A 22,275-nucleotide genomic window follows, 5' to 3' on the forward strand; every position below is an offset into this window, starting at 1 on the left:
AGACAAAAGACAAAATCCAATAAGAGACCACAAAGGGTTGAAAAGGTCCAAACACAGGAAGAAACAGCTCCACAGTCCAAAAGCAGGCAGGACTCAGACACAAAGAATCTCATCCAAAGGGTCAGACTGGACTGATGGACTGAAGAGTGGAGACACTGAGACACTGAGCTGTGAGCAGCATTATTAGGGTTAGGGTTAGGGCGAGAAACGCCACTGTTTAAGAAAACGAGTTACCACCAAAATAAGTTTCACACGGGGTCTCTGTTTAAAGTTTGTAATCAATTAGTAACAAAACACGTTATCCGCCATGTTTCCCTGCACCGCTTCTTCCCTTTTTTCCCAATCTGCTACAAACGCCCTGATTTTCAGCACAATGCAGCATTTCCATTCAACCAATCACGGGGCAGCTTTCCAACTGTCATGGCGGAGGGTTTATATGAAAACTAGAAGTTTCATATAAACCCTTTTTGGAAAGAAAACACTTTTTTCTGGATTTATAGCGTTTTGGAAGCAATCTCTTCGTTTGTTAGGCGGGACAGCCGAAACCAGTTAAACAAGCTTTTACTGACAGCTCTGAACAGACCACATTAACTTATCATTCATTTTAGTGCAGCCGCCACAACTTCCATTTCACAAACCATTGTTTAATCTTCAGTTATTATATTTCCTTTTATTTTGCTTTGTGCTTTGGTTTCATTCTGTAACACTGAACACTGGACTTATTTTTATGAAGGTTTGAACTCTGACAGTGTTTGAACAGGAGAGAAAGGAGTATAAAGTGTGTAGTGAGGGGTTCACACAGTAAAAAAACACAGATCACTGGCAAACAGGGTGGTGAGAGTTTGACCATGTTTGCTGCCATCTTGTGGTGAAATGTTAAATATATATAAATAATAATCATTTTTAAAGGTGTGATTTCATCCTGTGGACAACAGTACTGGTGGCATATTATGACATTATTGATTTTATGACAGAGGCTTCGGCCCAGTGAACATATGAACTGGACTTTTGGTCTGTTCTACAGGAAGAACCCTCAATGATAATGCACCAACAATCCCAACCAAAGAAAGGAACATAAGGACAGAAGAACCAAACAGGAAAGAAAATAGAAATAACTATTGTATATATAACCTAGAAAATGTCACAAGAAATTTTGAGTGGGCCAATGCGCGCTCACCCACACTCTGCTGCCGGTCCGCCCCATTATATACCACCAAACCTCATTCCTGATCACCGGCAGATGTGAAAGATGCCACTGATGACATTTCATGCTTTTACAGTGTTTCTGATTGGTTTTATATAAGGTTTAATAGGCCCCAAGCTTCTCCATTCATTCTGAATGGAGGAATCCTAAAGATGTGGATGTGACTTTGGCTGCTATTTTATGAAGTTTGGTAAAAGACTTTGGTAAAACTTTGGTAAAAGCAGCAGTTTGCAGTTGAAATGAATATTCTGTGTAGAGGCATGCCAGACTGATAGGCTTCCAAAGTTAGCTGGGTTTTGTCAGGGATCTCACCAGTTTCCCATTATTTCCTATGAGAGGGGTTAGGTCAGCTTAAGTGGCTTGCCTGTCAAAAAAGCATGTGAAAGCATGCCGAAACGCCATGCCTTCAGAGTTTGACAGTGATTTGATGCCTGTGGGGAGGGTCGATCGCAGTTTTTCGGGATTTTTTCAAACACCGTTTATCCGATCGCTACCAAACCTCAGAGGGTAGTAGTCCTGACCGAGCCGGTCGATTTGATGTACAATTTGTAGGGGTGGCTAGCGCTAGTTAGCTGTGTAATGAATTAGAGGCTTTTATTTTGAAAATCAGTGTGTGTCTGTGTAAGTGTGTGTGTGTGTGTGTGTGTGTGGGGGGGGGGGCACTCCCTAATGCATGTTAAAACATGTTTAAGTGTTTTATTTTGAAAATCTACACGTCAGCCATATCCTGTTATTGTGCAGGGTCTTTTATTTTGAAAATCCATGTTTGTGTGTCTGTGTGTTGGCAGGTGTGTATAGTGTGTGTCTGCATATTTCTGGGTGACTTGTGTGTAGTTTACCAGGCCTAGTAAGGTGTGTAATGATTTGGAGGCTTTTATTTTGAAAATCAGTGTGTGTGTGTGTGTGTGTGAGTGTGTGTGTGTCTGAGTGTAGTTGTGTATGTTCCTGTATGGAGCTTTTGGATGATGCTCTTTATCCAATGATACAGTTGATGCTGCTGTTACGGTTACCATGGAAACGGCTCCCTCAGTTTTCGGCTTCCTGGTTTTGTGACTTGCCTTTTTCTCTCTCTCTCCCCATTCACCGTCTATGTCGTTCGCCCACTGGTTTTTTGCAATTTACGTGAAAACCGTACGTCGGAACGGAAAGAAAAGTCACAGCACAGGTGTCCCGGTACAGCCGGACGTCCTGTGAAAGTTTCAGGTCGCTCACATTAAAGCTGTGGGACTAGTTCTGCTGAAAATGTGTCCAGAAGAAGGAGAATAATACAGAAGCGGAATAAGTATTTACAATAGTAACAGTGGAACAATATCAGGATAGATCAGGAGGTCTGAGTCTGGTCTTTCAGTCCAGATCCTCCTCCAGACTCTGATGAAGGAGCTTTTGGATGATGCTCTTTATCCAATGATACAGTTGATGCTGCTGTTCTTCTCATGTTCTAAATGTGTCGTCTGTCTTTACTCACATTGCTGCAAATATCCAGTTTGTGTTTGAACACAAAGCTGATAGTTGTGTGTTTGTTCATTCAAACATTAGTGACAAAAAGTCTGATGATAAACTTTGTATGAATGAACAACACATCAGTCAGTAAAGACAGAATGAAGCCATCAGATGTGTCAGATGATAAACTGCAGCTGTGTCTTTTTCTCTCCATCAGATTTCTGTCAACTTGAAGTCGACACAAACTCAGTGCACACAAAGCTCAAACTGTCTGACAACAACAGGAAGGTGACACGTGTGAGAGAGGAGCAGCCATATCCTGATCATCCAGACAGATTTGACAGGTGTCCTCAGCTGCTGTGTAGAAATGTTCTGACTGGTCGCTGTTACTGGGAGGTCGAGAGGAGAGGAGGGGTTAATATATCAGTGAGTTACAGAAGAATCAGAAGGAAAGGAGACAGTGCTGACTGCGTGTTTGGAGGAAACAATCAGTCCTGGAGTCTGTTCTGCTCTGATCTTTCTGGTTACTATGTCTGTCACAATAACAGAAGAACATCCATCTCCTCCTCCTCTGTCTCTCACAGAGCAGCAGTGTATGTGGACTGTCCTGCTGGCACTCTGTCCTTCTACAGAGTCTCCTCTGACACACTGATCCACCTCCACACCTTCAGCACCACATTCACTCAGCCTCTACATGCTGGGTTCTGGTTGGATCCTGGTTCCTCAGTGAGTCTGTGCTGTGTGTAGAAGCAGAGTGTGTGGAAGTGACAGCAGCTTCAACTTTGTGCTTTAAATGTTGATGATGTTTCACTTTCATTTGAATCACTGACTGTGATTTCAGGTCAGAACATGTTTTTGTCTTAGAAGCAGTGAAATGAAGAATGTGAAGCTGAATTTATGATCATGAACTTTGACATGTCCTCACAAATGAAACCCTTACATTAAGAAATGCATGATTCCATGTTGTTATGGCTCTGATATTAAAATGTAGTATTATAATAGGAGTTAATGGACCTAAGTGGAAAACACCATTTAAAACTGCTGCAATACAAACACTAATAACTCCAACTCAATATTTTGGATCAACTTTGACATGACAGATATAAAATAATGCCTGAGCCTCCCAACTTGTACAATAACTTGTCTCTCTCCCCCCTTCTCCCTCCCTCTCTATCTCTCTCTCCCTCCCTTTCTCTCTCTCCCTCTCTCCCTCCCTTTCTCTCTCTCCCTCTCACTCTCTCTCCTCTCCCTCTCTCCTGTCTCTCCCTCCCTCTCTCTCTCCCCCCTCGCTCTCTCCCTCTCTCTCTCTCTTCCCCCCTCTCTCCCTCCCTCTCTCCTGTCTCTCCCTCCCTCTCTCTCTCTCCCTCTTGCTCTCTCCTCTCTCCCTCCCTCTCTCTCCTCTCCCCCCCTCTCTCTCTCCCTCTCGCTCTCTCTCTCCCTCTCGCTCTCTCCCTCCCTCTCTCTCCTCTCTCCTGTCTCTCCCTCCCTCTCTCTCTCTCCCTCTCTCTCTCTCTCTCCCTCTCTCTCTCTCCTGTCTCTCCCTCCCTCTCTCTCTCTCTCCCTCCCTCTCTCTCCTCTCTCTCTCTCTCTCCCTCTCTCTCCTCTCTCCTGTCTCTCTCTCCCTCTCTCTCTCTCCTGTCTCTCCCTCCCTCTCTCTCTCCCTCTTGCTCTCTCCTCTCTCTCCCTCCCTCCCTCTCTCTCCTCTCTCTCTCTCCCTCTCTCCCTCTCCTGTCTCTCCCTCCCTCTCACTCTCTCTCCCTCTTGCTCTCTTCTCTCTCTCTCCCTCTCTCTCTCTCCCCTCTCCCTCTCTCCCTCCCTTTCTCTCTCTCCCTCTCCCCCTCTCTCTCTCTCCCTCCCTCCCTCCCTCCCTCTCTCTCCTCTCTCTCTCTCCCTCTCTCCCTCTCCTGTCTCTCCCTCCCTCTCACTCTCTCTCCCTCTTGCTCTCTCCTCTCTCCCTCTCTCTCTCCTCTCCCTCTCCTCTCTCTCCCTCTTGCTCTCTTCTCTCTCTCTCTCTCTCCCCTCTCCCTCTCTCCCTCCCTTTCTCTCTCTCTCTCTCTCCCTCTTGCTCTCTCTCCCGTCTCTCCCTCCCTCTCTCTCTCTCTCCCTCTTGCTCTCTCCTCTCTCTCCCTCCTCTCTCCCTCTCTCTCCTGTCTCTCCCTCTCTCTCTCTCTCCCTCTCTCTCCTGTCTCTCCCTCTCTCTCTCTCTCACTCTCTCCCTCCTCTCTCTCTCTCTCTCTCCCTCCCTCTCTCTCTCTCTCTCCTGTCTCTCCCTCTCTCTCTCTCTCCCTCTTGCTCTCTCCTCTCTCTCTCCCTCCCTCCCTCCCTCTCTCTCTCTCCCTCTCCAGCCTCATCTCCTCTGTTATCAGTTGTCAGGTTTTCTTCTGTTTCTCTCTGCTCCTCCTACAACAAAATGACAACAGGCAGAATGACCGTTTGATATAATAACCATAATATTGCTCCTCACGTGAACTATACTTTTGTCAGGGCCGATACAAAATGGAGGACACAGATGCAGCGGAGCCGGGAGTATAAGGCAAATCACAGTTTTAATGCAGGCAATGGTCGGTACACAAGAGTTCAGTCCGCGAGGCAAAGGTATCAAAAAGGGCAAAGGCAAAAACAGTAGTCAGATCCAGAAACAGGTCACTCACGGGGAAATACAAAACTCACTGAAGAACTCGAAGGGAAAATCACAAGCGCGGAAAGGCAACTTGGACGGCTGTGTCGCTAGGAATACTCACAAAACGAACTGGCAACAAGAGGGAGGAAACACACAGACTTTATACACAGGAGGGCGGGAAGACAATAGGACACAGGTGAAGCACATTAGGGCGGAGCAGGTAATCACAGGAGGGGGAAGGGAGCACACATGAGGAAGGGGAAGTCACCAGACCTGAAACACAAGGGAAAAGACAAGTACCAAAATAAAACAGGAAGTAACTAGTAAAACTCAAATTAATGCAAACAGAAAACAACCTATCAAAATAAAAGCCCTGGCTCAAACCCTGACAGTACCCCCTCCTCAACGTGCGCCTCTTGGCGCACTACCTGGTTTATCCGGATGGAGGCGGTAGAAGTCTTGGATGAGAGTGGGGTGTTACAACCGGCCTAGGGGAAACCTAGTTGTAGCATAAAGTGACTCTTCCCTCCTGTTCCAGTTCCCAAGGTATATGAAAAATATCAACGACGAATGGAATTTATATAAATTTATTTATAAACGAACCGAGACAACAGAAACCTTCAGGGTGAGCAATGCCAAAATAACAAACAAAACAACTAAGGTTCTCAGCTCCTGTCTTTCCTGAACAAAATAAAAGAGATTCAAACAAAAATACAGGTGACTTCCCTGACTTCCTAACAAAAACAGGAGAAAACGAATAAACAAAAACGGCTTCTCACCCCTACTCGAATGTGTCTGGTATGTAGTAATAACTTAAATTCAATTACTCTAGGTAAAGCAAAAATCAAACGACAAACCTAAATTACACAAAATACTATTCACAATCTAATGTCCAACGTATAATCAACAAATCGAACGCAGTCTTCTCGGGATGTGGAGCGGAGGGCAAGAGCATCGGGTGGCTGATGTGGAGGGTTTTTAAATTCAGAGCCCATCTGTGTCCTCCAATCCTCGAGCTCCACGTCATCCAGCTGTAAAACCAATAGAATGCTCCCCCCTGTTGGCGGGGAGGGAGAACACTCACACACACAGAACATATGACTCTTGTCATAACACAGAGGCTTAGATCCTTAATTTAATATTATTTCTGTGTTCACTAAACCAAAAGCAATGTGTCATTTAGTTTTGATTAGACAAAGCGAAATATAATACACACCACCACCAATACACATCAAAATGGAACTCAAACATGAACACCAGCTTGTCATGGTAAAGTCTCTGTCTTCTTTCACATTCTTGCTTGCTTATGAGTTCACCTCGATATTCCAACAGAAAGTCTCCTTTTTCAAATGGAGCCGTGGTGAAGATGCCACGACCTAATTAATACACATAACAAATAGATGACAAAAAGTAAGCTGATGTATTTAATCATAATTAAATCAAGGGATTCAACTTACCTTTGAAGGCATTGATGAATTTGATGTCAAATCCTACTTTGTCCCTTTCAGCACTAGCATTAAACTGTGCATCCTGCTTTGGATCGAGCCGTCTTCGTCTTCGCATTCTGTCTGATATGTGTCAAAAACATGCAAAACAAAAAATAAATCAGGATTGTGTTCATTGCATGACAAGCATGAGCAACACACAGTAATCTATAAGTAATCTAGTAAAAAGACAAACAGAAGCAGGATGCTGTGCTCATAACTGCATCTTAAATGTTAAATGCTACTAAATGTATGAACCATCTCAGCCAGAAATAGGGTGGGGCGGCATTAAGGTATACGGCGGGGCACACAGGTAGCGACGGTATCATTTTAATACCGGCAATAAAAAAGTGTAAAAAGAGTGTTTTTATTACCATGCGTAACTTCTAACATAAATACTGCACAATGCTGCGCTCTTAACATGGTAAAATTACAAAAACAAACAGAAACACATCGGGACGGGCTCAGCAGTTTAATACCGCGGTCCGTTCGCTATATGCGTTTTTAAATGGCCTCAATAAAAACTATATTAAGTGAAAAAGATCACTTGTCATGTTTCAGGCAGTTTAAAATGCACTTTACCTGCCGTGAAGTGTCGGCTGCAGCAGCTGAATTAAAATGAGACGTGCGCGGTGTCTCTGCAACTTGCAATGCGTATATGCGGCTTAATGTTACGGTTTTGCTGATATTTTAATCTTAAATTAAACTACACTGCAAAGAAAACCTGGATTGTCAAGCAGCTGCTTTACCTGTCCGCCTCTCTGCCGAGCATGACGCAATGGCTGCGTTTAAATGTCCTCCCTGAGAACTAAGCACCGAGCCCGCGCGGACTAACGCCGTTTATCCAGCCGCTCCTAACGTAGCCGAGCTCCGGTACGCAACCAAAACACACAGCGGTGGCCTCACTCCATCCATTAGGCCACGTGGTCTAGTGTGTTTGTCACATAAACTTTTGTCAGAATGTTATTGGCATAGTGTTTATGATAAGAGTTTTTGTTGGTGCAGTAGCCAGCGCAAACACATAGACATATTCTGACTAACATGGGCACTGTAGATGTCTTTGTAAACAATAAATGGACAATATTTAACTTGTTTCTGAGCCTCTCTATCTTCAGTTAGCATAGCTTTCAATGGACTTTGATTACTGTAGTGGTGCAGTATAATATAGTATTACTATGTCATAGCACTGTGTTGGTTTTCAAAATCCTTTGATAATATAATCGTTATAATAATAATAATAATAATAATAATTTTGGGTGGTTAAAACTGTTGATCTCTTAATTTAACTAGAATGGCAGTTCCTGAAGAAACTGTGATTGCAGAGCTGTTAGCAGTGTAACAGATATCAGCTATTACAGGCGACCATTTCGCACCTGAAAGCTGTGCTGTTGAAGTCATATCAGGTATTTCACAGAAGCATTTGAAAAACAGGATGGATTTATGTTGAGTAATACATATGTTTTCACTATAGCGCCCCCCAGTGGCCAAACCGCATGCAACTTGGTACACTAAGTCTTAGTACTAGCCTACATAGGTGACCCAAATTTGGCAGCTATATGTTACAGTATGCATCAGTTATAGTACATTAAGTACACATGGCCACGCCCACAAAAGTTTATTAGCCAATAGCAATGAAACGCTATTAGATATTCCAAAATAAAAAATCTTACACTATTTAAAGTTGTCCACTAATGTTTTGTCCGATGTTTTTGACACTTTATATCTCACCACATGGTGGCGCTATGACTACAGTTTTAACTATATTTAAGTAAATACATCTTTTAAAATATGTTCAAAGTTTCAGCTGTATAGCATGGCTACTTTCTGCGTTGCACATTTTTAATTACTATGTTGTCAGATTGTCCCAAAGTCACAGCAAGGGTGTCATCACATTTAGACACTTTAGTTTTGAAAGCATGTTTGTAGCTTTACAGCTGTAGGAGGAGCGTTCTGTCATCATTACGTTTTTTTCCTGTTTCTTTAAGTAGAATAACATTGATGTGATGCAGTCAGTTGGAACAGTCTGGACAGGTTTGACTGAATGTTTTATAGCGTCCTCTGTAGTAAACAGGGACTGATCGCTGCATTCACTCGCTTAAAATTGTAACCCGGGTGAAAAACTCCAGCTACTGCTCCCATATATTGTATTGTGGGCCGTGTTGTATTTCCACGTAATGACGTCCGACTCAGACCAATCGCATCACTGTAACCTGGCAGTGCCAGTCTACCGTAGATGCGAGCGGGACACAAGTAGGAAAAGTTTGCTGCAGGTACGTTTTAAGTTGGTTAAACATGTAATTCATGTTGTCATCTCTTCAAATTAAATGTACTGAATGTTGATCTATAGGAGCCAACTACCAAAGTCTTTATGCGGAGTGGATATGAGTGGATCATCTGAATTGATCTTAAACTACAGAACTGGTGAGTCTCATTACTGTTAGCTCAGCCGCTCATTCATTCCCATTGGGTAATTTAGCCTAGCCGCTTCCATTGGTTTATATGGAGCGGTTAGCACAGGATATTAAGAATTAAGAAACCTTTATTAGTCCCACAATGGGGAAATTGCATTTTTGCAACAGCAGATACAGACAGCAAAGGATAAGTTAAGAAAAGATATATATGATAAAAATAAACTACCAATAAAATATAGAATAGAATCATCAACAGTTTACATATGAACAGTTGTTGCACAGGTGAGTGGAGGGAGAAGTGGTCTGTAAGAAAACTGTACATAGTGCATCAGAAACTAAATAAATAATGTGTTGTACACTGTGGTGTGTGAATATTGCTCCTATCAGAAGTGGTTATTATACAGTCTGACAGCAGCAGGAAGGAAAGACCTTCTGTATCTCTCCTTCACACACCGAGGGTGGAGCAGTCTGCCACTGAAGCTGCTCTGCAGAGCTGACAGGGGGTCCTGCAGGACTCGTTGTCCAGCATCAGAATCAGAATCAGAATGACTTTATTTATCCCCGAGGGGAAATTCTTTTTTGTTACAGACATTAGAAATTAAAGATACATTGAAATATATAATAAATATCTAAATACCTAGACAGCATTTAAATCCCTGAGTTGTATCTAAAGAACATATTCACTACTGTATAAAACCTTTCCATAGTAAAGAGCAGGACATGAATGCACCAGTATGAATGTACAGTGTCTGAGTGACACTTCTACTCTTATACTCTGTACTTAACTGCATTTAATGTAACTTGATACCTCTGGCACAGGAATTTCCTTCGGGATTAATAAAGTCTTGTCTTGTCTTATCTTCCAGTTCAGAGTTCAGTAGTTTGATTGAGACAGGCAGGAATGACTTCCTGTGTCTCAGTGGTGCATCATGGGAGTCAGTTTTGTCAGGACCCTCCTGTCACCCACCTCCTGCACTGAGTCCAGAAAAAAGCCAGGTCTCTCTGACTATCCTTAACTGTGCTACATTGAATCAATGTGAGAGGTCTGTAAAGTATTTCTGTCTGACCTTTAATGTTTGATCATGTTTGATATTGCTACACTAGCAGAATTGATATTATAATATAGCATTTATTTTCCCAATTTGACTAATAGAATATCTATATTTGTATGTATATATTTGATGATATGAGAACTCTAATTTAGAACTATGTATGATACGATTTGTACTGCATTATTATTAGATAGATGGACTGTGTGCACATTAATTGGTCCTGTGCTGTGTGCAGGCCAGGGTTGATGGCGAGCTAGGATTGAGCTCTGCTTAGGCTCGAAGAATACGATTCAGCTCAACGTCTGGATCTGGCCCAGATCTCTTCTGGTTGGAGGAGTGGTAGGAGGCTCCTGCAGCCCCCTTTATTTTGAACTTTTGTCCCCTCGCTGCGTGTGGCCCCCCCATTGCTGGGTTTGTTAACTGTGTGTCATTTAAATATATATGGTACTTCAGCAAATCATCTCCCTGTCTCTCTTTTACTCATTCCCAGAGCTGCTCCTACACTTCTGAGCCACTAGTCCAGGGGTCGGCACTCTGCGGCTCCGGAGCTGCATGAGGCTCTTTCATCCCTCTGTTGTGGCTCCCAGGCAGCGAGCTCATTTTTGGAAAAAAATAATAATAATATGAATAAATAATGGCCGTTTAATTTAAATGTATTTTATTTTATTCATTTAGTTTTTTCATAGTAATAGTTGTTTCTTTGGAGATTGAGATGCTGTCGTGATTAAAATAAAACTTTTAATATTTTGTCAAAATATGCGTCACGGTCGCGTCCTGTGCGCAGCACCTGTGACACCGGACAAACTGGTGTTCGACAGCCTGCATGCAATGACATTCCCGACACTTATATGAACATGGAAAAGTTTGCATTTGGAGTCCTGTCAATCTTTGGATCCTCATACTTGAGCGAGCTGGTGTTTTCCATCATGAACTACATTAAAAGTAAACGTCGCTCCAGCCTCACAGATCAGAGCTCAGTCCTTCGTGAAAATCAAAGCGACGTCTTCCAGCCCTGAAGTGGATACGATACGCTGTGCAGTGAAGTTCCAGAGCAGAACTCACATTAACCAGGTGAAAGAAATAATTTAACAAGCTGTTATTCTGAAAATACATATTTTTATATCGGACCCTGAACTAACGTGCTTCATATTCAGGTTGACTACTGTACTATGACGGCACACTGAAATCAAAATAACATATAAACTGGCATTTTTTGTTCAGATAAATATTATCTATATCTATCTATATTAGGCCTATATATAGATTCATTTTGCCTTTAACTTAGTCAAATAGGTGTAGATTAGTAGTTAGGGGTTTGTGGCTCCGAGTGTGCTTTATTCAGTGGGAAACCGGCCCAAATGGCTCTTTTAATGCTGAAGGTTGCCGACCCCTGCACTAGTCCAACTCAATACATCCAGATTTGTAGAGTATATCATATACATGCTACACAAATTAATGTGTGAGTAATCCAAGTATTCAGAATATGTTACTTAGACTGAGCAATGTTAAGTTGTAGGGCCTGTAATCTGTATTCAGTAACTGAATACTTTATTAAAAGTATTCTTCCCAACACTGTTAGTAACATACGACACCAGGAGATGGAAAAAAACAGGCATTCACCTGGCAGTCCCCAAACACAGTGGAAATGAAATAAGGAGACAGACACAATAATACACTGCAATGGAACTGAGAGGAGGAACTACAGCTGACCTCTTTCTCAATATTCTTCTCTTATGAAACCAAAAGAACGTATCAGGTGGAAGACAAGTTATCTGAGTTTGTGTGAATATCTGTAAAGTGGCCCAATTGCATTTTTATGATGAAATGAACCTTATATTAGTTTACAGCAGCATAAAAAAGAGCTAACTCCTTTAACTTCTCTCATAAATACATCTGCAGTAAACACATGTTCTGTGACAAAACATAAGACAGAAAATACCTGAAAGTCTATACTGACAACAAGCTTTGTAACAACACAATTATCTTCTTCAGAGTTGAATTTATTTCTCCACCTGTCATAGTTTCAGGGACGTCATCCAAGCCACTTGTACATGTGAACTACTATGGATACAGGTCTGTGTTAATAAGCCTCAGCAGAGGAGGCAAGCTGAGGGTCGAAGGCATAAGGCTACATAAGGCTTTGTCTCCCATATCTGACCAACCTTAACTGTCAGTTTCCTCAATAGCAGGCGGAACAAGACCATCATTTGTGAGAAACATGCTTATTCATGTCACATCAGTGCCTGAGAACACTGAAAAACAACAACGCTTATATTTTATAAAAGTACAAACAGCTGGTGTGCTGAATGCCAGATGTCCTTGTGTGATGGCAATGGCTTGCTGTATTTGATGCATATGTGTGTGTCAAGTAAGAGCGTTTACTCAGACACAGAACTAGCTAAAGCCTAAATGTGAGGGCGCCTCATATTGGAAGTACATATACGAATACAAGATTCTGCCCCGTATCAAGTCTGAGTGAGCATACGATATAGAAGCTAGGGTACCGTTTCATCACAAACCAATGTATATGTTCTGGGCAACAGCATTTATAAAATATGCCTATTGTATTATAATATACAGACGGATTCTTGGAAATGTGTGTGTGAAAGATGCATGTCACACATTTTTGCGTCATTCCTTTTATTACAGCAGTAGCCCCTACAGGTGCATTATGAGGCACTTGTCTGTTGATGTTGGGAGGACTGTGAACATGAGAAATCCATCCATCTCTCATACTATCCAGTATAATTTATGATGTTGAGTGACTGAACAAAGCAGCATCTGCAGGGATTAATGAGGTTTTTCTGATTCTGCACAATATGCACTTTAGGACAGATTTAAAATGGTGGTCAACCTCCACTCTATGAACCAGCTATTCACATTTCTTATATACATTTCTTGTTTACAATCTTCCAGTTTTTTTCATTTGACTCCCACAGGCTGCATGCACTCCCACCAGTCTCCTAAAATAAATTTAAAATCTAAAATTTACACATGTAAAATGTGTAAAATGTGTAAATCTCCTAAATATGTAGCTCATGATAGGACCAACAAGGCAAAGTTTAAATGTTGCTGTGTCAGACATTTACAATCAGTTTAAATACATACATGACTTTAACAGCTTGCAGCGTGCAGTTTGGTACTAAGTGCATATGTGGCTAGGATTAGTGTGAAGTACATGTATTGCATTAAGGATGCTGCTGGAGTGCAGTAGCATTGACTTAAACCCAGTCTGCACTCTCATGTATGTGCTCATCAGCCTTGTCATTTGGCTTCAGACAGTCCATGATGCACTGGGGCAGGAACATACTGAGACTGAAAAGCAAACAAACAAAGGTTTCTGGTCATTTTAAATGCTGCTGTGTGCTCTGTGTTCCAGATAATAATAACAAAAAGATAATATAATATATATATATATATATATATATACACTCAACAAAAATATAAACGCAACACTTTTGTTTTTGCTCCCATGTTTCATGAGATGGACTTGAAGATCTAAACTTCATTCCAGATACACAATATTACCATTCCTCTCAAACATTGTTCACAAATCTGTCTAAATGTGTGATAGTGAGCACTTCTGCTTTGCTGAGATAATCCATCCCACCTCACAGGTGTGCCACATCAAGATGCTGATCTGACATCATGATTAGTGCACAGGTGTACCTCAAACTGCCCACAATAAAAGGCCACCCTGAAATGTGCAGTTTTGTCTCACAGCAAAATGCCACAGATGCCACAAGCATTGAGGGAGCGTGCAATTGGCATGCTGACAGCAGGAATGTCAACCAGATCTGTTGCTCGTGCATTGAATGTTCATTTCTCCACCATAAGCCGTCTCCAAAGGCGTTTCAGAGAATATGGCAGTACATCCAACCGGCCTCACAACCGCAGACCACGAGTAACCACACCAGCCCAGGACCTCCGCATCCAGCAGGTTCACCTCCGAGATCGTCTGAGACCAGCCACTCAGACAGCTGCTGAAACAATTGGTTTGCATAACCAAACAATTTCTGCACAAACTGTCAGAAACCGTCTCAGGGAAGCTCAACTGCATGCTCGCCGTCCTCATCGGGGTCTTAACCTGACTCCAGATCGTCGCCGTAACAGACTTGAGTGGGCAAATGCTCACATTCGATGGCGTCTAGCACGTTGGAGAGGTGTTCTCTTCACGGATGAATCTCGGTTTACATTGTTCAGGGCAGATGGCAGACAGCGTGTGTGGCATCGTGTGGGTGAGCGTTTTGCTGATATCAATGTTGTGGATCGAGTGGCCCGTGGTGGTGGGGTCATGGTATGGGCAGGCATCTGTTATGGACGAAGAACACAGGTGCATTTTATTGATGGCATTTTGAATGCACAGAGATACCGTGATGAGATCCTGAGGCCCATTGTTGTGCCATACATCCATGAACATCACCTCATGTTTCAGCAAGATAATGCACGGCCCCATGTTGCAAGGATCTGTACACAATTCTTGGAAGCTGAAAATGTCCCAGTTCTTGCATGGCCAGCATACTCACCGGACATGTCACCCATTGAACATGTTTGGGATGTGCTTGACCGGCGTATACGACAGCGTGCACCACTTCCCACTAATATCCAACAACTTCGCACAGCCATTGAAGAGGAGTGGACCAACATTCCACAGGCCACAATAGACAATCTGATAAACTCTATGCGAAGAAGATGTGTTGCACTGCATGAGGCAAATGGTGGTCACACCAGATACTGACTGGTTCTGAGTCCCCAGACCGCCAATAAAGCAGAAACAAAATGCACATTTCAGGGTGGCCTTTTATTGTGGGCAGTTTGAGGTACACCTGTGCACTAATCATGATGTCAGATCAGCATCTTGATGTGGCACACCTGTGAGGTGGGATGGATTATCTCAGCAAAGCAGAAGTGCTCACTATCACACATTTAGACAGATTTGTGAACACTGTTTGAGAGGAATGGTAATATTGTGTATCTGGAATGAAGTTTAGATCTTCAAGTCCATCTCATGAAACATGGGAGCAAAAACAAAAGTGTTGCATTTATATTTTTGTTGAGTGTATAATATATATGCAGTGCAGGATCAGGTGGAGCTAAATACTTCATTCAGAACACTGGCCAGGGGTTCTGCCTCTGCAATCAACACAGCTCCACCCTGATGGAACCCTGCAACCAGAGTGGAACAAACACAACAAGCACTAGGCCCTGTGGCCGTCACAATCATGTATATATCTTTCCTAACGTATCCTTTGCTGTCTGTAAATGTCTCCACACATAAAGACTTTGGTAGTTGGCTCCTATAGATCGACATTCAGTACATTTAATTTGAAGAGACAACAGTTTCTACAGGACCTGCCAAGAAAATTTTATGTGACAAACACACTAGACCATGTGGCCTAATGGATAAGGCGTCTGACTTCGGATCAGAAGATTGAGGGTTCGAGTCCCTTCGTGGTTGAGGTTTTATACAGGTATGAAACTTCTTCACCAACCTGTATCTGTGGTTTATCTGCAACTCACTTCCACTGCTACACTACTATGCCAGTTTGGAGTCGCCCTCAGAACCTGAGACCATCCTCCTCTTTCTCTTTTCTTTGGCACAGTCACCTGGGAGATTGAGGCTCTGATCCAGGTAACGGTCCTGATAACTGTCTGTCTTGATGGGTTCCCTCAGTGTGCAGGGTGATGGATGGGAGTCATATTCCCATTATTGCTCCTGAGGATATCCATGCTGACTATTTTTTATTTATTCAACATCTGTCCATGATTGTGTCTGCTTTGCAGGTGTTTTGAGTTCATCATCTGATCACAGTGTGACATCATTAGTTTATAATATTGAACTTTTCCACAAAAGACATTATGTGCCAATGTGCCAATGTGAATTGGCACATTGGCACATTTATATACACTATTATTTATTTAATAGTTGTGATTGAGATATATATTTTGTTTTCTTCAACACGTTTCTAATACAGCTACAGTATCTCTTCTCTCATCTTCCTCACCTCTCTTCCTCTGCCTCAGTGTCTCCTCTCTTTCTAAAGCTGAGCTCCAGCTGACAGACTTTTCATTCTGTCTGTTACAGTTTTAGCTGTATGCAGACATCATCCTGGCAGACAATGGTCCACTGTAGCAGGATAATAGCAATACTTTTTAAATGGGCGTTCGTCATGTAACCATGTTCTATAACTCCTTAAACCAGCTGACTACTGTCAGTCAGAGTGACTCAGCCTTCATGGATGAACCACACAGGTCAGAGAACACTGTCCTCAGACCTGCTGTTCAGTCTGTTATAAAGCTACGAGCACGTCACGCCCCCTCCCTGAACATGACCGGCTCGTTATCATCACTCATTCAGGTCAACAGCAAAATTAGCAAAACCCGCATAGTAGCAACAAATCCTGCTCCTCCGCTGCATGTTCACCTGAACTGTGGGTTCTGCTGTTCAGCAGCGAAATGTCTTTAAAGTATTGAAAAGTCTTAATCTTAATTTGAAACGTGTGTGCAGAACTCATACAGCCCTCTCACTGCAGCCTCACACAAACAGACAGACAGACAGGGTTTAAGGGCCTTCATTTTCCCACTATTGATTCATCAACTTTTAATACTTTTTAAGACCCCGCGGACACCCTGACCTCAAATGTCACTTTGTATAACAACTTCGTGCAGTGAAACTGAAAGTGTAATGTATTTTATTGTGTCAGCCTGAAACCATTCAACCATGTAGTGTGGTCCAAAGAGACTACACTAGTGTGCATGTGCATGGAGATCCAAATCCCAAACAATCCATGAACCAATAACACACACCGCAATTCATTTTTTTCACCACTAGATTTCCTACTCGAGCACTGTGTCAGAGAGTGATAAGAGAAGATAAGATAAGATAAAACAGTGGAGACTGCGACCTGAACGCAGCGCCTTGGACCGCTCGGCCATCCTGACATGAAAAGTGTGCTGTCCACAACAAGTTTGGAAAAGCTCAAGGATGAACACTTAATAAACAATCTGAAATCTTCACTGACACTGAAGTGGACAGACTGAGAGTGTGTCTGTCTATGCTATCTCAACAAGTCTTGAGCCAGAGATGAGATTTTTCATCTGGTCACCACATGATGAATCATTCTGACTATTGTAGTACCTTGAGATCTGCCTTTCCCAGGTGTTTTGTCCTTAAGGTGAAGCAGTCTCTGCCTCAGGGTGAAACTGGGTTTGAAATGTGCTGGGACGTTTTATCCTTTGCCTCCTCATTGCACACCAGTTGCTCTCGGTCCAGCAATTTTAAAATGACAGTTTTTGGAAGTGTCAGATGGACTGTGTCCTCAGACATGGAGGAGCATAAAGTGATCTTGGAGATGAAAAGAACCGTTGTTGGCAGGATTCGAACCTGTGCGGGGAAACCCCAACGGATTTCAAGTCCATCGCCTTAACCACTCGGCCACAACAACTAGGAAAAGGTAACAATGAAGAGTCTGATGACCCAGGTTGGTTCTGTCCATGAGTGCATGGTCTTGTCCAGGTTGTCCTGTCCAGTTTGGTGTTGGTGCTCCTTTACTTGTTTCCATTTCATTCGAAGGTAAATCTGCGCCGCCCAGAGTCTGACAGACAGCTATCACAGAAAGTTAAGTCAAAGTCAAAATTCCGGAATGAAAAGCATAAATCTAGAATAAGTGGCAGCATTCCAGTATAGACATCAGTATTCCAGAATGATAGGCAGAATTCCCTGCTCTCACTAATTTTAATTAATTTAATTTGAATTAATTGCTGCTGTCACTGACACTTCTATCAGCAGTATTACTACACAGCTGGCTGCATGGCAGTGAATGACATGCTGATTACAAACACAAGTCCACTGTGATGGTTCACTTAGACAGGCACTGAAATGTTCTTCTTTGTGGAGCCTCTTCCAAACCATGATCTGACAACTACTAAACATCCAAGACATGAACAATAATAATCAACCTTTCATTCATGTTAGGCTGAAAACACATCAGAAGAGTCTTCATCACTTTGTGAGATCAGTGAGGAAGAGTATGTTCCTCAAACAGAAAGTGAGACTTCAGTAGATGTCAGACAGCACAAGAGAAGCAGAAAGACTGATGTGAAGCATCAAGGTATCATGCTGAAGGTTAGTTCATACTTTTAGACCTTCCTCACTTTGTGAGGCCTCAAACAGTCTTTATGCTGCTAAATATTGTATTAGACAAATGGAAAAGAATCATTGTTGTGCTAATATCACCGATGGATTGCATCACTCTTTACTTCCTGTTTGTAGCACTGCCACATTTATACCAAAAGCCAGGTGGTCAGGTGACTCATCTGTTAGCTGACACTCCCACCGAGCCTCAAAACGGCTCTTCAGAAACAAACGGGTGACGTCACGGAAGCTCTGTCCATAGTTTTTAGTGTCAATGATGACACCCCATCCAAATTCTGAGAAGTTATCTGGGCAAGAGACACATCTGAAAACGTGTGTCGTTGTTGGCAGGATTTGAACTTGAACTTGATTTGAACTGAATTTGTAGACCCCAATGGATTTCAGGTAACATTAACCAATTAATCATAACATTCTGATCACTGACAGGTGGGCACTGATGATCTTGTTACCATGGTTGTCATGGTTTCAGCCAGGTATTTTATTTTGTAGTTCATTTTCTGTTTGTATTAGTTTTAGTTTTACTAGTCACTTCCTGTTTTATTTTGGAAACTTGATCTCCCCCTTGTGTTTCAGTTCTGTTTACTTCCCCTTCCTCATGTGTGCTCCCTTCCCCCTCCTGTGATTACCTGCTCCACCCTAATGTGCTTCACCTGTGTCCAATTGTCTTCCCGCCCTCCTGTGTATAAAGCCTGTGTGTTTCCTGCCCCTTGTTGCCAGTTCGTTTTGTGAGTTATCCTGCGACACAGCCATCCAAGTAGCCTTCTGCTCTTATGATTTCCCCAGTGAGTTTTCGAGTAAGTTTTGGATTTTCCTGTGTATCACCTGTTTTGATCGGACTACTGTTTTTGCCTTGCCCTTTGTGTTACCTCTGCCTCGCGGACTGAACTTCTGTGTACCGAACCTAGCCTGCAATAAAACACTGAGTTTGCTTTCACCGGCTAAGTCTGCATTTGTGTCCTCCCTCTAACAACCCCCTGACAAAAGCTGTGTCCCAATTCAGGGTCTGCATCCTTCGGAGTGCGCATTTTAAGGCCGCTTACGTCACAAAGCTGCGCGAAGGCTGTCCCAATTCGCCAAAAGTCGAAGGGTCCTTCAAATGCGTCCTCCAAATGCGTCCTCCTTTTGCCTGAATTTGGAGGACGCATCGCTACCATCCTTCGTGGCCTTAAATATCCCACAATGCTTTGCGGGCCTACTTTTTGTCCAATAGTACAACGACGGACCAAGCGAGCGGCAGCGGCAGGAGTGCCGAATTCACATTTAAATGTAAGTAAAGAGCATTAGTTCGAGAGTTTTAAAATGCTAGTAGTGACAGCGGCATTAAAAAAATGAGTTTCATATTTACAAACATGACGTCCTGTTGATACGAGGCGCTGTAAACTAAACGCTTTGATTGAATGTTGTTTCTTGTTGTTTACTGTAGTATAGTATAAAGTATAGTTCACGTGAGGAGCAATATTATCGTTATTATATCAAACGGTCATTCTGCCTGTTGTCATTTTGTTGTAGGAGGAGCAGAGAGAAACAGAAGAAACCTGACAATTGATAACGGAGGAGATGAGGCTGGAGAGAGAGGGAGGGAGAGAGGGAGAGAGAGGGAGAGCAGAGAAAGAGCGGACAGACCTCAGCTCATACAGAGGATGGTGGACAGCAGTGATTTTATGTTCTGTTATTTAAATGTTACTTATTAAATTGTATATTAAATCGTTCTTGTCTCTGTGTTCTTAAACTCTTCTCACCTTGTTACATCATGTGTTTCATTACCTATTTATAATTGAAGTAAACTTTTGAACAACTTCTCAGTGACACAGTAAATCATTTATTGTTCTGTTATGTACAATATTTACAAAGACACAGAACATTTCTAACTATTTACCAGTGGGCATTATGAAAATGTGCAGTTTATTATTTATAAAGATCAGCAGAAAATACTATTCACAAAGAACATATATATAAATGTTTAGCTGAGCAGGAGTCCTTGGTGCTGCTGGACTGGATGATGCCACGGTGAAGACCTTGGAGTCCTCTGGCTGTGAGTGGGACATCATCTGGGGGAGGGGGGTGCCTGTCTCCTCTGTCCACCACATCGTCCATCAGGGTTTGCAGAGCTGACGATCGGCGGCTGCCATGTTACTAAAGATGTTTTTAAAAAGGGCAAAAATAAAAATAATAACTTCAACAGAGCGGCTTCCAACGCAGCTTAAAATATGAAAAGCTATAAAATATGTATCCTCACCCTCCAAAGGTGATGATGGTCAGTACACCTCCTCCAGGACAGACAGCTGGTCCTGCAGGGAGCCCCACTCTCCTCCACCCAGCAGTAATTCTCTGGTGCAGTGACAGACCTGATGCTTAATGACACATTAAAGCAGTGGTTTAATACAGACCCTGTATCAAGTCTTACGATTGAATAAAATATAAATGACATTTAATCATATTTGTCTATCTACTGGTTATATATCTAGCGTTTGCTCAGTAACCGGTATATTAATTATGATCAATAATATGGTTAAACAGCAGCTTACCGTCACCTCCCCACTGCGCTCTCCCAGCCTGAAGAAAATGAGCCGTCACAGGTTTTGCTGCCGCTGGAGCCGCCTCTCCTCTTCCTCCAACAACAAATAAATATATTAAAAAATTCCAAATGTCTAAATCCACACTGTTGTCCTGCTTGTTGTGTGTCCGTGTTGTGTCGCTGTCGCTGCTTTTGTTTTTCCCGGGGCAAAATTTATGACGTCGCGCCACAATCAGGAAGTGATTTGAAGGCCAGACCGTCCCATTTACCAACGGTTGAGGATCCTCCGGAGGATCCTCAGGAGGACGCGGCCTCCTGAGACCGCGTAGGCTGCGTCCTCCGAAGGATGCAGACCCTGAATTGGGACACAGCTAATGTTAACTGTCAGTGGGTGGATATATGAGGCAGCAAGAGAACATTTGCGTGTGTGTGTGTGAAGGGGTGAATGTTTACTGGTGTATTAGCAACAACACGGACTACACAACAAGCAGGACAACAGTGTGAATTTAGAAACTTGCGGCACTCGCGGCAGCGCCACCCATTAGTCCTCTTGTGCCATCTCTGCTATCAGTTTATTTTATGCGTTTCTGTCTACATGGTGGTGTTTTTAAAATTCACTGCAGCTGTCTGCAGCGGCCTGATGCGCATACACACACGCAAACGTGTGCGCACACAAACACACATGCTGACACATGGGCGCACATACAGGTGAGCCCACTCCCAGCAGCAGAGTCTGTGTTGTTTTGCTCTCTGTTGCTCATGACATGCTGGGTTGACTTAACTCCATAGACTATGCTCAGATAAGTAATTGAACTAATTTGAACTTGAATTTGAAAGTCAAAATTCCGCAATGAAAGGCAGAAATCTAGAAAGTGGCAGCATACCAGAATAGACATCAGTATTCCGGAAGGATAGGCAGAATTCCCGAATAACAGTCAGTATTCTGGAACAGAGGTCAGCAAGACAGCATTCTGGAATGAAAAGCATTCCAGAATAAAAGAAAGTATTCCCAAATGAAAGGCAGAAATCTAGAATGAGTGGCAGCATACCATAATAGACATCCACCCACTCCAGAATAATAGGCAGGATTCCGGAATGGAAGACAAAATTCCGGAATTAAACCCCTAACCCGACAGCGGCCTGGGATGTCATGGAAGTCAGCATTCCGACATGGAAGGCAACATTCCGGGACAAAAGTCAGCAAGACAGCATTCTGGAATGAAAAGCATTCCAGATTGAAAGAAATCATTCCAGATTGAAAGGCAGAAATCTAGAACGAGCGGCAGCATACCAGAATAGACATCCATCCATGCCAGAATGGTAGACAGGATTCCAGAATGGTAGACAAAATTCCGGACTTAAATCCCTAACCTGACAGCAGCCTGTGACGTCAT

General features: G+C 42.8%; 1 protein-coding gene and 2 non-coding genes across 3 annotated transcripts in view; 2 read left to right on the forward strand and 1 right to left on the reverse strand.

The window, feature by feature from the left end:
- LOC114430291 (uncharacterized) overlaps positions 1–22,275 on the forward strand; it is an 87,530-nt gene that overhangs the window by 24,094 nt on the left and 41,161 nt on the right. The window lies entirely within an intron of this gene.
- trnar-ucg (transfer RNA arginine (anticodon UCG)) lies at positions 15,597–15,669 on the forward strand. The gene has a single exon. It is a non-coding gene; the product is annotated as a tRNA-Arg (tRNA).
- Positions 17,575–17,656, reverse strand: trnas-uga (transfer RNA serine (anticodon UGA)). The gene has a single exon. It is a non-coding gene; the product is annotated as a tRNA-Ser (tRNA).

This window comes from Parambassis ranga, unplaced genomic scaffold (genome assembly GCF_900634625.1).
Source record: "Parambassis ranga unplaced genomic scaffold, fParRan2.1 scaffold_22_arrow_ctg1, whole genome shotgun sequence".
Classification (NCBI taxonomy): Eukaryota; Metazoa; Chordata; class Actinopteri; family Ambassidae; genus Parambassis; species Parambassis ranga.